The sequence below is a fragment of the Protopterus annectens genome, chromosome 12.part0 (genome assembly GCF_019279795.1).
Source record: "Protopterus annectens isolate FY-2018-M chromosome 12.part0, PAN1.0, whole genome shotgun sequence".
In the NCBI taxonomy this organism is placed as follows: domain Eukaryota; kingdom Metazoa; phylum Chordata; order Ceratodontiformes; family Protopteridae; genus Protopterus; species Protopterus annectens.
In genome coordinates, this window is record NC_056746.1 from 767,901,536 (window position 1) to 767,918,652 (window position 17,117).

Here is a 17,117-nt window from a genome sequence, read left to right on the forward strand (position 1 = left end):
CAAAACCCGTTCCAAAAGAACAACACTTGATTAAAGAGTCTAGGTACAGTAAAACTTCAGACATCCTCAATGTTCCAAAAGAACAACACTAGATTAAAGGGTCTAGGTACAGTAAAACTTCAGACATCCTCAACGTTCCAAAAGAACAGCACTAGATTAAAGGGTCTAGGTGCAGTAAAACTTCAGACATCCTCAAAGTTTCAAAAGAACAACACTAAATTAAAGGGTCTAGGTACAGTAAAACGTCAGACATCCTCAAGGTTCCAAAAGAACAACACTAGATTAAAGGGTCTAGGTACAGTAAAACTTCAGACATCCTCAACGTTCCAAAAGAACAACACTTGATTAAAGGGTCTAGGTACAGTAAACCTCAACGTTCCAAAAGAACAACACTAGATTAAAGGGTCTAGGTACAGTAAAACTTCAGACATCCTCAACGTTCCAAAAGAACAACACTAGATTAAAGGGTCTAGGTACAGTAAAACTTCAGACATCCTCAAAGTTCCAAAAGAACAACACTAGATTAAAGGGTCTAGGTACAGTAAAACTTCAGACATCCTCAACGTTCCAAAAGAACAACACTAGATTAAAGGGTCTAGGTACAGTAAAACTTCAGACATCCTCAACGTTCCAAAAGAACAACACTAGATTAAAGGGTCTAGGTGTAGTAAAACTTCAGACATCCTCAACGTTCCAAAAGAACAACACTAGATTAAAGGGTCTAGGTACAGTAAAACTTCAGACATCCTCAACGTTCCAAAAGAACAACACTAGATTAAAGGGTCTAGGTACAGTAAAACTTCAGACATCCTCAAAGTTCCAAAAGAACAACACTAGATTAAAGGGTCTAGGTGCAGTAAAACTTCAGACATCCTCAAAGTTCCAAAAGAACAACACTAGATTAAAGGGTCTAGGTACAGTAAAACTTCAGACATCCTCAACGTTCCAAAAGAACAACACTAGATTAAAGGGTCTAGGTACAGTAAAACTTCAGACATCCTCAACGTTCCAAAAGAACAACACTAGATTAAAGGGTCTAGGTACAGTAAAACTTCAGACATCCTCAACGTTCCAAAAGAACAACACTAGATTAAAGGGTCTAGGTACAGTAAAACTTCAGACATCCTCAACGCTCCAAAAGAACAACACTAGATTAAAGGGTCTAGGTACAGTAAAACTTCAGACATCCTCAACGTTCCAAAAGAACAACACTAGATTAAAGGGTCTAGGTACAGTAAAACTTCAGACATCCTCAACGTTCCAAAAGAACAACACTAGATTAAAGGGTCTAGGTACAGTAAAACTTCAGACATCCTCAACGTTCCAAAAGAACAACACTAGATTAAAGGGTCTAGGTACAGTAAAACTTCAGACATCCTCAATGTTCCAAAAGAACAACACTAGATTAAAGGGTCTAGGTACAGTAAAACTTCAGACATCCTCAACGTTCCAAAAGAACAACACTAGATTAAAGGGTCTAGGTACAGTAAAACTTCAGACATCCTCAAAGTTCCAAAAGAACAACACTAGATTAAAGGGTCTAGGTACAGTAAAACTTCAGACATCCTCAACGTTCCAAAAGAACAACACTAGATTAAAGGGTCTAGGTGTAGTAAAACTTCAGACATCCTCAACGTTCCAAAAGAACAACACTAGATTAAAGGGTCTAGGTGTAGTAAAACTTCAGACATCCTCAACGTTCCAAAAGAACAACACTAGATTAAAGGGTCTAGGTGTAGTAAAACTTCAGACATCCTCAACGTTCCAAAAGAACAACACTAGATTAAAGGGTCTAGGTACAGTAAAACTTCAGACATCCTCAACGTTCCAAAAGAACAACACTAGATTAAAGGGTCTAGGTACAGTAAAACTTCAGACATCCTCAACGTTCCAAAAGAACAACACTAGATTAAAGGGTCTAGGTACAGTAAAACTTCAGACATCCTCAACGTTCCAAAAGAACAACACTAGATTAAAGGGTCTAGGTACAGTAAAACTTCAGACATCCTCAACGTTCCAAAAGAACAACACTAGATTAAAGGGTCTAGGTACAGTAAAACTTCAGACATCCTCAACGTTCCAAAAGAACAACACTAGATTAAAGGGTCTAGGTACAGTAAAACTTCAGACATCCTCAACGTTCCAAAAGAACAACACTAGATTAAAGGGTCTAGGTACAGTAAAACTTCAGACATCCTCAACGTTCCAAAAGAACAACACTAGATTAAAGGGTCTAGGTACAGTAAAACTTCAGACATCCTCAACGTTCCAAAAGAACAACACTAGATTAAAGGGTCTAGGTACAGTAAAACTTCAGACATCCTCAAAGTTCCAAAAGAACAACACTAGATTAAAGGGTCTAGGTACAGTAAAACTTCAGACATCCTCAAAGTTCCAAAAGAACAACACTAGATTAAAGGGTCTAGGTACAGTAAAACTTCAGACATCCTCAAAGTTCCAAAAGAACAACACTAGATTAAAGGGTCTAGGTACAGTAAAACTTCAGACATCCTCAACGTTCCAAAAGAACAACACTAGATTAAAGGGTCTAGGTACAGTAAAACTTCAGACATCCTCAACGTTCCAAAAGAACAACACTAGATTAAAGGGTCTAGGTGCAGTAAAACTTCAGACATCCTCAAAGTTCCAAAAGAACAACACTAGATTAAAGGGTCTAGGTACAGTAAAACTTCAGACATCCTCAAAGTTCCAAAAGAACAACACTAGATTAAAGGGTCTAGGTACAGTAAAACTTCAGACATCCTCAACGTTCCAAAAGAACAACACTAGATTAAAGGGTCTAGGTACAGTAAAACATCAGACATCCTCAACGTTCCAAAAGAACAACACTAGGTTAAAGGGTCTAGGTGTAGTAAAACTTCAGACATCCTCAACATTCCAAAAGAACAACACTAGATTAGAGGGTCTAGGTACAGTAAAACTTCAGACATCCTCAACGTTCCAAAAGAACAACACTAGATTAAAGGGTCTAGGTACAGTAAAACTTCAGACATCCTCAATGTTCCAAAAGAACAACACTAGATTAAAAGGTCTAGGTACAGTAAAACTTCAGACATCCTCAACATTCCAAAAGAACAACACTAGATTAAAGGGTCTAGGTACAATAAAACTTCAGACATCCTCAACGTTCCAAAAGAACAACACTAGATTAAAGGGTCTAGGTACAGTAAAACTTCAGACATCCTCAAGTTCCAAAAGAACAACACTAGATTAAAGGGTCTAGGTGTAGTAAAACTTCAGACATCCTCAAAGTTCCAAAAGAACAACACTAGATTAAAGGGTCTAGGTACAGTAAAACTTAAGACATCCTCAATGTTCCAGAAGAACAACACTAGATTAAAGGGTCTAGGTACAGTAAAACTTCAGAAATCCTCAATGTTCCAAAAGAACAACACTAGATTAAAGGGTCTATGTACAGTAAAACATCAGACATCCTCAAAGTTCCAAAAGAACAACACTAAATTAAAGGGTGTAGGTACAGTAAAACGTTGGACATCCTCAAAGTTCCAAAAGAACAACACTAGATTAAAGGGTCTGGGTACAGTAAAACATCAGACATCCTCAAAGTTCCAAAAGAACAGCACTAGATTAAAGGGTCTAGGTACAGTAAAACTTCAGACATCCTCAACGTTCCAAAAGAACAACACTAGATTAAAGGGTCTAGGTACAGTAAAACGTCAGACATCCTCAACGTTCCAAAAGAACAACACTAGATTAAAGGGTCTAGGTGTAGTAAAACTTCAGACATCCTCAAAGTTCCAAAAGAACAACATTGGATTAAAGGGTCTAGGTGTAGTAAAATGTCAGACATCCTCAACGTTCCAAAAGAACAACACTAGATTAAAGGGTCTAGGTGTAGTAAAACTTCAGACATCCTCAACGTTCCAAAAGAACAACACTAGATTAAAGGGTCTAGGTACAGTAAAACGTCAGACATCCTCAACGTTCCTAACGAACAACCCTAGATTAAAGGGTCTAGGTACAGTGAAACTTCAGACATCCTCAACGTTCCAAAAGAACAACACTAGATTAAAGGGTCTAGGTACAGTAAAACGTCAGACATCCTCAACGTTCCTAACGAACAACCCTAGATTAAAGGGTCTAGGTACAGTAAAACTTCAGACATCCTCAATGTTCCATAAGAATTAAAGGGTCTAGGTACAGTAAAACTTCAGACATCCTCAACATTCCAAAAGAACAACACTAGATTAAATGGTCTAGGTACAGTAAAACTTCAGACATCCTCAACGTTCCAAAAGAACAACACTAGATTAAAGGGTCTAGGTACAGTAAAACTTCAGACATCCTCAACGTTCCAAAAGAACAACACTAGATTAAAGGGTCTAGGTGTAGTAAAACATCAGACATCCTCAACGTTCCAATAGAACAACACTAGATTAAAGGGTCTAGGTACAGTAAAACTTCAGACATCCTCAACGTTCCAAAAAAACAACAATAGATTAAAGGGTCTAGGTGTAGTAAAACTTCAGACATCCACAACGTTCCAAAAGAACAACACTAGATTAAAGGGTCTTGGTGTAGTAAAACTTCAGACATCCTCAACGTTCCAAAAGAACAACACTAGATTAAAGGGTCTAGGTACAGTAAAACTTCAGACATCCTTAACGTTCCAAAAGAACAACACTAGATTAAAGGGTCTAGGTACAGTAAAACTTCAGACATCCTCAACATTCTAAAAGAACAACACTAGATTAAAGGGTCTAGGTACAGTAAAACTTCAGATATCCTCAACGTTCCAAAAGAACAACACTAGATTAAAGGGTCTAGGTACAGTAAAACTTCAGACATCCTCAACGTTCCAAAAAAACAACACTAGATAAAAGGGTCTAGGTGTAGTAAAACTTCAGACATCCTCAACGTTCCAACAGAACAACACTAGATTAAAGGGTCTAGGTACAGTAAAACTTCAGACATCCTCAACGTTCCAAAAGACCAACACTAGAGTAAAGGGTCTATTGTGCAGTAAAATGTCAGACATCCTCAACGTTCCAAAAGAACAACACTAGATTAAAGGGTCTAGGTGTAGTAAAACTTCAGACATCCTCAACGTTCCAACAGAACAACACTAGATTAAAGGGTCTAGGTACAGTAAAACTTCAGACATCCTCAACGTTCCAAAAGACCAACACTAGAGTAAAGGGTCTATTGTGCAGTAAAATGTCAGACATCCTCAACGTTCCAAAAGAACAACACTAGATTAAAGGGTCTAGGTGTAGTAAAACTTCAGACATCCTCAACGTTCCAAAAGAACAACACTAGATTAAAGGGTCTAGGTACAGTAAAACTTCAGACATCCTCAAAGTTCCAACAGAACAACACTAGATTAAAGGGTCTAGGTACAGTAAAACTTAAGAAATCCTCAACGTTCCAAAAGAACAACACTAGATTAAAGGGTCTAGGTACAGTAAAACTTCAGACATCCTCAACGTTCCAAAACAACAACACTAGATTAAAGGGTCTAGGTGTAGTAAAACTTCAGACATCCTCAAATTTCCAAAAGAACAACACTAGATTAAAGGGTCTAGGTACAGTAAAACTTCAGACATCCTCAACGTTCCAAAAGAACAACACTTGATTAAAGAGTCTAGGTACAGTAAAACTTCAGACATCCTCAATGTTCCAAAAGAACAACACTAGATTAAAGGGTCTAGGTACAGTAAAACTTCAGACATCCTCAACGTTCCAAAAGAACAGCACTAGATTAAAGGGTCTAGGTGCAGTAAAACTTCAGACATCCTCAACGTTCCAAAAGAACAACACTAGGTTAAAGGGTCTAGGTGTAGTAAAACTTCAGACATCCTCAAAGTTCCAAAAGAACAACACTAGATTAAAGGGTCTAGGTACAGTAAAACTTCAGACATCCTCAACGTTCCAAAAGAACAACACTAGATTAAAGGGTCTAGGTACAGTAAAACTTCAGACATCCTCAACGTTCCAAAAGAACAACACTAGGTTAAAGGGTCTAGGTGTAGTAAAACTTCAGACATCCTCAAAGTTCCAAAAGAACAACACTAGATTAAAGGGTCTAGGTACAGTAAAACTTCAGACATCCTCAACGTTCCAAAAGAACAACACTAGATTAAAGGGTCTAGGTACAGTAAAACTTCAGACATCCTCAACGTTCCAAAAGAACAACACTAGATTAAAGGGTCTAGGTACAGTAAAACTTCAGAAATCCTCAACGTTCCAAAAGAACAACACTAGATTAAAGGGTCTAAGTACAGTAAAACGTCAGACATCCTCAAAGTTCCAAAAGAACAACACTAAATTAAAGGGTCTAGGTACAGTAAAATGTCAGACATCCTCAAAGTTCCAAAAGAACAACACTAGATTAATGGGTCTAGGTAAAGTAAAACTTCAGACATCATCAACGTTCCAAAAGAACAACACTAGATTAAAGTGTCTAGGTACGGTAAAACTTCAGACATCCTCAACGTTCCAAAAGAACAACACTAGATTAAAGGGTCTAGGTACAGTAAAACTTCAGACATCCTCAACGTTCCAAAAGAATAACACTAGATTAAAGGGTCTAGGTGCAGTAAAACTTCAGACATCCTCAAAGTTCCAAAAGAACAACACTAGATTAAAGGGTCTAGGTGTAGTAAAACTTCAGAAATCTTCAAAGTTCCAAAAGAACAACACAAGATTAAAGGGTTTAGGTGCAGTAAAACTTCAGACATCCTCAAAGTTCCAAAAGAACAACACTAGATTAAAGGGTCTAGGTGTAGTAAAACTTCAGACATCCTCAACGTTCCAAAAGAACAACACTAGATTAAAGGGTCTAGGTGCAGTAAAACTTCAGACATCCTGAAAGTTCCAAAAGAACAACACTAGATTAAAGGGTCTAGGTGTAGTAAAACTTCAGACATCCTCAAAGTTCCAAAAGAACAACACTAGATTAAAGGGTCTAGGTGTAGTAAAATGTCAAAAAAAAAATGCCAAAGCCAGCACCAAAAGTTCCAAGTCCAAATATTTATTGTAAATAGACTAGTGCACAAAAGCACTGAAGTTACAGCTCGATCCTCATACTAGTTTCGGAAAAACCTTCTTCAGTGAGGAGGAAAAAAATGGTAACAATTCCCTGATAAGCAAGGATGCTTATAAAAGAGGCAAGACCAATCAGAAATCAAGGCACAAAATTTATGTGCATACATAATTAGTCATAAAAAGTTTTGATGCAGCCTAATAACCAAACTGTTTCAATGAAATATAAATGAATATATATATTGAATAAGGTACCAAAAATGGGAATAATGTCATATGACATACATACAAGTCAGAGAATATCAAAACAGTGTCCTTCTTCTAAACAATGTATATAATATGTATTGCTTAACTCAGAATAACACACAGCCAGTAATAAATCTTATAAGTTGTGTGGTGACCTGTAATTAGTAATAAATCCTGTTTTTATCATACATGTATTGTGTTTTCTAATAAATCATGTAATGTCAACTATACCACAAGTTTTGGGGGATAAAATTCAAATATGAAATAATCCTGTATAGTTTAACCAATCAATCTCTGTCCAGATCTGTAATGACGTCTAGGACTAAAGGGAATTTATTACAAACAATGATTGTATATGTGGTCATCATAGTCTAGTTCAAAGACATATTCGGGTCAATCACAACAAAAATAATAATAATAATAAATGGCTGTTGGTCTCAATTGGTCGTTATATATTATCAAAACAGACCATCCAACTGGTATGTTGCTGTAATAACAGTATAATACCCTTGGCCATAAGAGACATATGTGAACCATGCATATTCTGATTATCCTAGATGTTCATTAAGGCCGGGTGGGAATAGTGCTCCTAAATGGATAGTCCAATAGTTTTCTTTGTGGCTAAGTGTGCTTTGCCAACCCAATTGGTTATGCCTGTTTCCCATAACCTTATCAATGATCATAAACATAAAATTGGCTGTTGTATGTTTAATAGAGTGTTGGTATAAAGCATTAGTGTTTTTTTTGTTACGTATTTCACTTCTATGTTCACTGATCCTGGTTCTGAGTGGGCAGAAGTTTTGCCTACATAAAATGCATTACAATGACATGTAGCTAAATAAATCACCCAAGTAGATGAACAATTGCCAAATACACGTACATCATAGACTTTACTAGTATTGGCACTAGTAAATTGTTTGAGCTTGTTTACCTGACAACATGAACTGCAATGACCACAAGGAAATGTGCCTAGCAATACATCCCCAGAGATGGTAAGTTGTTTGTACTGTGCACCACCACTCTCCTTGTGTTTAAAATGTGAGAGTAGTGTGCTCAGAGGTTTACCTCTCCTATATGTGATGGAGCATTTGTTACCCAAAATTTGTCGTAGATGGTCATTGGCTAGAAGAATGTTCCAGTTTTGATTCAGAATTTCCCTCACTATCTGATGGTTCCTACCATAAGTGGTTATAAATCTGATAGTGTCATCTTTGGTATGTTGATCTTTCTGTTTGTATCTTAATAGTGAATCTCTATGCTGTCCATCACTCCATATCCTGGCAGATTCAATATCAAAACTGGAGTAGCCTCTATCCAAAAATCTGTGTCTCAGGTCATGTTTCGCTATATCATAGTCCATCTGGGAGGAGTTGATACGTTTCATTCTGAGAAATTGAGACTTGGGGATGTTGCGGATGGTGTGACGTGGGTGCATGCTGGAAGCATGAAGTAAAGAATTGAATTGTGGATACTTACGGTGTGTTTTCGTATTCAGGGTATGGTCCTTGTTACGATAAATCGTAACATCCAAAAAATCAATCTGTTCTTTGTCAAAAGTGATGGAAAATTCAATACCCCATACATTATTATTTAAGTATTCTACAAATTCAGAAAGATATTCAGTGACCGCACGCCACACCATCCAGCAATCATCCAAGTATCTCCTCCAGATGTCCATTTCCACAAGGTAGATGTTGTGTAGAGGATTATAAATCACATATTCTTCTAAATATGCCATGAAGAGATCAGCATATATGGGTGCAAAAGATGCACCCATAGACGTTCCTCTCAATTGCCAATAGCATTCGCCTTGGAAATAAAAGACATTTTTATTCAGAACATGTTCACACATGCATATAAGCAATGTGTTAAACCCTGGTGGATAAATTTCAGATTTAGTTAACCAAAATTCCAAGGCCTGTAAACCTCCCCAATGGGGTATGCTAGTGTAGAGGGATTTAACATCTAAGGTGCACATGATCCAATTTGGGTCTAGCTGGGTATCCTGAATAATATTCAAAAACTGCATTGTGTCCTGAATTCTGGCTCTGACGTGTATCAATAAAGGTTTTAAATGTTGGGTCAGAAATTCAGACAATGGTTCTGTCAGTGAGCCATGGCCAGAGACAATTGGTCTACATGGGGGATGAATGATGGATTTATGAATTTTCGGAAGCAAATATAAAATTTGCTTAGATGGGTCCCTAACCTGGAGATGTTGAAGAGTCTTGGTACTAATGATGCCCTCCTCCATGGCCAAGGTAAGAAAGATGTCAATCTCTTCCTTAAATTTTTTGGTTGGGTCAATGCCCATGTGCTGATAACAATTAGTATCTGAAAGTTGTCGTAAACCTTCTTGGATATAATCCTGCATATTTTGGATAACCACAGCACCACCTTTGTCAGCTTGTAAAATGGCAATTTCTCGGTTATTTCTGAGCTCCATAAGTGCCTGTTTCTCATCCGAAGTAATGTTGTCTGGGGCAATGTTACATTCTAGGTGAGGAAAGTGTAGATCTTTAAGCACTGCTTGTTGGAAGATACCAACATTCTTATTCATGGGTGGCTGAAATGTGGATTTTTTGAAAGTAAATTCAGAAGATCTTTGAGATTTACTAGTGTCCTGTTCAGAAAAAAATATTTTGAGATTAAGTTTCCTGCAGTATTCCATAACATCCAAAGAAGTAAGATAATGATCAGAAAAGAAGCTTGGAACGAAACCCAAACCTTTATTCAGAATATTATGTTGTGCATCCGTGAGTACAACGTCTGACAAATTCAAGACATTTTCAAAAGGTGTGTTCATTATCTCAGTAAAGCTTGGATCAGACCTGGCATGGATTCTGTTCTTAGTTCTATGGGTGTGTTTCCTCCCCCCTCTGGATTTCCTACCCTGTCTAAAGGGAGATGCTGATGAGTAGTCTTTTTTCTTAAAGGGGAGTTGGTGGATAATCCACCCTCACTATCTGTATAGGATGACTCCTCCCCTGATGTGCTCGCAAGTGTATGATCTTTATGTTTCAATATGGATCTAGGTCTCTTCCTGGATCTGCCCCCAGACATACCCTGCCACGAATCCTGAAACCTGACAGTTCTTTGTATTTGAAAGGGTTGCCCCTTAGCGTAGTCAGTCACATCCCTGTTAAATTTTTTGACCTTTCGGTCCTTAATCAATTTGTCATAATTTGTCAGTTCTTTGGACAACCTATCCAGGTGCTGATGATAGTTGTGATTGGATTGAAATTTTTTACATTCTGCACTTAGTTCCTTAGTTTCTGAAACACAAACATCAATCATCCTCTCATAATAAGAGGTTAGGATCTTTACAAAGACCATAGATCCATTTCTAAGTGCCTCATCCCATTCCTCTGTCAGCCTCTGTTCAGATCTGCCGACCAAAGGATGGAGTTTGATTCTCAATCCTCTAGGTGCCAAATTTTTGTGTAAATATGCTTTAAACAATCTTAGATGCCAAATATTGGCTCTAAGATTTTTTAAGCCTTTCTCCAAATTACGGAATGCCACTTCACAACTATCACCACTGCCCATATTGGTTTCACTCTGGTTGTTGCTTGAGGTTTGGCTTAGGCCGAATATGCCAATATCTTCTCTATCAGCACACCAACCATCCAATAACTTATCTAGTTCCATTATAAAGATGATAAAGGATATGTTGTCCAAAAATGAAATATAAAAATTAAGAACTGTCAAGGCTCTGAGTCAAAACCTGGTAGCAGGGGACAGGGCCAGTCAGAGACCCACTTTCCAATAGTATATATTTCTTAATTAGTTCAATATAAAATTAGGGCAGAAACCCCATATAAGAAAACTGCAGTCAAGCAACACCATGAGGACACATACTCTATCTAACCTAAAACTATAAGACTGTGATAGGAATCTATGACCAAGGTCAATAGTTTACCACAAGTGGACCAATATAATATAATACCAAAATTCTGAAACCAACTAGTATACACTAGTGACCAAGGGATTTGTAGTAATTAAATGTAATAGAATGTATATTCACTATAGGAATAAACTAGAAAACAGGTGAATATACGGATTTCACTGGTTCTTACTTGACCTGTTTGATTATCTGAAATGTGTAAACTTGTCTGAAACAGGATTTTCTACAACATGAAACTCCCTAATAGTCATGGGTAAGATAAGAAACACTAGTATTAATCTTATAATAGCATCCAAGCAAGACCAACCCTTTATATTAATTAAGTAGCCAATCATTAGTGTAAATGTCATAGAACCTATGTCAGCAAATATGAAATAGAGAGATCACAAAATATTACTGATCATGGAAAATTGCATCATATTACAGACACTGGGTCGTAAAACATGAAAATATAGAGTGCTATCCTGATAATTTAAAGGGCAAAGAGGATATTTGTTATAAGTATTCTAAATAGGTCCAAATTCAATTATAAGTGCTCAAGCACACTGTAGAGAAAGTGGACCAAGTGTTCAGAAATGACACCAAAATATTTGTAATTCAAGGCCTATATATGTATATTTTCAAAAACTTGCTAGATAAACAATAGTTTAGAACCAAGCCCTATTCATAGTGAATATACCATCTATAACTATTCATAGATATATAGAAAAAGGAAAAGAAACTTTTACTACCTGTTAAACCATGCCCTGCTATGACATCACTAGATATTACAAATGGTCAAATGATAAATAACTGAGTCCAATGTCATATATTAGCACCATGACAAATGTAAAAACAAAAAGGTGCTATAGTATGTGGCAACACAGGTGTGAAATTGTCTGATCTAACAATTATCTGTGTAGAATAACTGTAAAAAAACGGAAAAAAACAGTATTCCAATCCCAGTTGTTATACCTAGTATATCATTAGTAAAAATTTTACACATAAGCAGAAAAAATATATCTTGAATAATCACGGTAAATTCAATATAATAGTCAAAGGCCTAGAATTGTACTGTCGACATAGTTCATGAAAATAGTCCACAAATAAGAATGTCAAACCATTAACATAGATGTTCAAGTGTCTTTAGAATACACCCTGGAATGGAATCCCCAAATCCACCACGTTCAATTGGCTGTGGTATGTTGTTTAGACCTTCGTTTGCACAAACGCCTGATGAAATAAAGTTCCAACACAATCCTGGAAACTCATAGTGACTTCTATAAACACCACAATACCAATCTGTATCCTATCGTCAGATAAACGAATTAGAAATACAGTTTATATCCTGAAATGGTTTCCGTTACTAACGTGTGCCAAATCACTACACCTCCAGTCCAAACTGATATCCGCAACCACGAGTGGACCCAATTTTCATGAATCAACTAGTAAAGAGCCCCGTATAATAATATCTTGATGCACACCAGGTTAGGGCTTAATATAAATAAATTGCAAAATATGTCTCTGACTGACACTGTAAATCACAGTATCTGTACACAAATGTAGTGCTGGTAGCCCATATATCTATTTAAGATATGAGATCAACATACCTTGGATGTTTCGTCTGAACATCGTAATTATAACATATATTAAGAAAACAACAGCCCCAATATGTCCAAATTTGTCCAGCGACAGTCCTGTTAAAGAAAAAAAGTATCCTTGAACGGGCGTATCCCAAAGATAGAACGTCAGGGCCAGGTTAATAGAAAAACTGGTAACGAAACATTCGTTGGCCAAAATACAGATGATGTATTTTAAAGAACAAACAGACCCAATACGTCCAAATTTGTTCAACGACAGTTCTATTAAAGAGAAAAAGTTATCCTTGAACGGGCGTGTCCAAAAAATAGAACGCCAAGGCCTGGTTAGTAGAAAGACTGGTTACACAGCATTCGTTGGCAAGATGCAAATAATATATTAATAATAAGTCCAAGCCTCAACTGAAATATATAAAAAAAGGCATCCTTGAGCGAACCAGCGAAATCAAACTTCCGAGCACATCAGGGTAGGAGTTCTCTCCTTACACACCAGACAGGAACTATACACCAACAGCGAGGAACAACCAACGTTAGAAACACACTACATCGCAAGTACGGCTGTGCACGGCCAACCCAACATGAAAAAAACGCCAAAGCCATCATCTGTATTTTGGCCAACGAATGTTTCGTTACCAGTTTTTCTATTAACCTGGCCCTGACGTTCTATCTTTGGGATGCGCCCGTTCAAGGATACTTTTTTTCTTTAACAGGACTGTCGATGGACAAATTTGGACATATTGGGGCTGTTGTTTCCTTAATATATGTTATAATTACGATGTTCAGACGAAACATCCAAGGTATGTTGATCTCATATCTTAAATAGATATATGGGCTACCAGCACGACATTTGTGTACAGATACTGTGATTTACAGTGTCAGTCAGAGACACATTTTGCAATTTATTTATATTAAGCCCTAACCTGGTGTGCATCAAGATATTATTATACGGGGATCTTTACTAGTTGATTCATGAAAATTGGGTCCACTCGTGGTTGCGGATATCAGTTTGGACTGGAGGTGTAGTGATTTGGCACACGTTAGTAACGGAAACCATTTCAGGATATAAACTGTATTTCTAATTCGTTTATCTGACGATAGGATACAGATTGGTATTGTGGTGTTTATAGAAGTCACTATGAGTTTCCAGGATTGTGTTGGAACTTTATTTCATCAGGCGTTTGTGCAAACGAAGGTCTAAACAACATACCACAGCCAATTGAACGTGGTGGATTTGGGGATTCCATTCCAGGGTGTATTCTAAAGACACTTGAACATCTATGTTAATGGTTTGACATTCTTATTTGTGGACTATTTTCATGAACTATGTCGACAGTACAATTCTAGGCCTTTGACTATTATATTGAATTTACCGTGATTATTCAAGATATATTTTTTCTGCTTATGTGTAAAATTTTTACTAATGATATACTAGGTATAACAACTGGGATTGGAATACTGTTTTTTTTCCGTTTTTTTACAGTTATTCTACACAGATAATTGTTAGCTCAGACAATTTCATGCCTGTGTTGCCACATACTATAGCACCTTTTTGTTTTTACATTTGTCATGGTGCTAATATATGACATTGGACTCAGTTATTTATCATTTGACCATTTGTAATATCTAGTGATGTCATAGCAGGGCATGGTTTAACAGGTAGTAAAAGTTTCTTTTCCTTTTTCTATATATCTATGAATAGTTATAGATGGTATATTCACTATGAATAGGGCTTGGTTCTAAACTATTGTTTATCTAGCAAGTTTTTGAAAATATACATATATAGGCCTTGAATTACAAATATTTTGGTGTCATTTCTGAACACTTGGTCCACTTTCTCTACAGTGTGCTTGAGCACTTATAATTGAATTTGGACCTATTTAGAATACTTATAACAAATATCCTCTTTGCCCTTTAAATTATCAGGATAGCACTCTATATTTTCATGTTTTACAACCCAGTGTCTGTAATATGATGCATATTTTCCATGATCAGTAATATTTTGTGACCTTAATATTTGCTGACATAGGTTCTATGACATTTACACTAATGACTGGCTACTTAATTAATATAAAGGGTTGGTCTTGCTTGGATGCTATTATAAGATTAATACTAGTGTTTCTTATCTTACCCATGACTATTAGGGAGTTTCATGTTGTAGAAAATCCTGTTTCAGACAAGGTTACACATTTCAGATAATCAAACAGGTCAAGTAAGAACCAGTGAAATCCGTATATTCACCTGTTTTCTAGTTTATTCCTATAGTGAATATACATTCTATTACATTTAATTACTACAAATCCCTTGGTCACTAGTGTATACTAGTTGGTTTCAGAATTTTGGTATTATATTATATTGGTCCACTTGTGGTAAACTATTGACCTTGGTCATAGATTCCTATCACAGTCTTATAGTTTTAGGTTAGATAGAGTATGTGTCCTCATGGTGTTGCTTGACTGCAGTTTTCTTATATGGGGTTTCTGCCCTAATTTTATATTGAACTAATTAAGAAATATATACTATTGGAAAGTGGGTCTCTGACTGGCCCTGTCCCCTGCTACCAGGTTTTGACTCAGAGCCTTGACAGTTCTTAATTTTTATATTTCATTTTGGACAACATATCCTTTATCATCTTTATAATGGAACTAGATAAGTTATTGGATGGTTGGTGTGCTGATAGAGAAGATATTGGCATATTCGCCTAAGCCAAACCTCAAGCAACAACCAGAGTGAAACCAATATGGGCAGTGGTGATAGTTGTGAAGTGGCATTCCGTAATTTGGAGAAAGGCTTAAAAATCTTAGAACCAATATTTGGCATCTAAGATTGTTTAAAGCTTATTTACACAAAAATTTGGCACCTAGGGGATTGAGAATAAAATTGCATCCCTTGGTCGGTAGACCTGAACAGAGACTGACTGAGGAATGGGATGAAGCACTGAGAAGTGGATCCATGGTTTTTGTAAAGATCCTAACCTCTTATTATGAGAGGATGATTGATGTTTGTGTTTCAGAAACTAAGGAACTAAGTGCAGAATGTAAAAATTTCAATCCAATCACAACTATCATCAGCACCTGGATAGGTTGTCCAAAGAACTGACAAATTATGACAAATTGATTAAGGACCGAAAGGTCAAAAATTTAACAGGGATGTGACTGACTATGCTAAGGGCAACCCTTTCAGATACAAAGAACTGTCAGGTTTCAGGATTCGTGGCAGGGTATGTCTGGGGGCAGATCCAGGAAGAGACCTAGATCCATATTGAAACATAAAGATCATACACTTGCGAGCACATCAGGGGAGGAGTCATCCTATACAGATAGTGAGGGTGGATTATCCACCAACTCCCCTTTAAGAAAAAAGACTACTCATCAGCATCTCCCTTTAGACAGGGTAGGAAATCCAGAGGGGGGAGGAAACACACCCATAGAACTAAGAACAGAATCCATGCCAGGTCTGATCCAAGCTTTACTGAGATAATGAACACACCTTTTGAAAATGTCTTGAATTTGTCAGACGTTGTACTCACGGATGCACAACATAATATTCTGAATAAAGGTTTGGGTTTCGTTCCAAGCTTCTTTTCTGATCATTATCTTACTTCTTTGGATGTTATGGAATACTGCAGGAAACTTAATCTCAAAATATTTTTTTCTGAACAGGACACTAGTAAATCTCAAAGATCTTCTGAATTTACTTTCAAAAAATCCACATTTCAGCCACCCATGAATAAGAATGTTGGTATCTTCCAACAAGCAGTGCTTAAAGATCTACACTTTCCTCACCTAGAATGTAACATTGCCCCAGACAACATGACTTCGGATGAGAAACAGGCACTTATGGAGCTCAGAAATAACCGAGAAATTGCCATTTTACAAGCTGACAAAGGTGGTGCTGTGGTTATCCAAAATATGCAGGATTATATCCAAGAAGGTTTACGACAACTTTCAGATACTAATTGTTATCAGCACATGGGCATTGACCCAACCAAAAAATTTAAGGAAGAGATTGACATCTTTCTTACCTTGGCCATGGAGGAGGGCATCATTAGTACCAAGACTCTTCAACATCTCCAGGTTAGGGACCCATCTAAGCAAATTTTATATTTGCTTCCGAAAATTCATAAATCCATCATTCATCCCCCGTGTAGACCAATTGTCTCTGGCCATGGCTCACTGACAGAACCATTGTTTGAATTTCTGACCCAACATTTAAAACCTTTATTGATACACGTCAGAGCCAGAATTCAGGACACAATGCAGTTTTTGAATATTATTCAGGATACCCAGCTAGACCCAAATTGGATCATGTGCACCTTAGATGTTAAATCCCTCTACACTAGCATACCCCATTGGGGAGGTTTA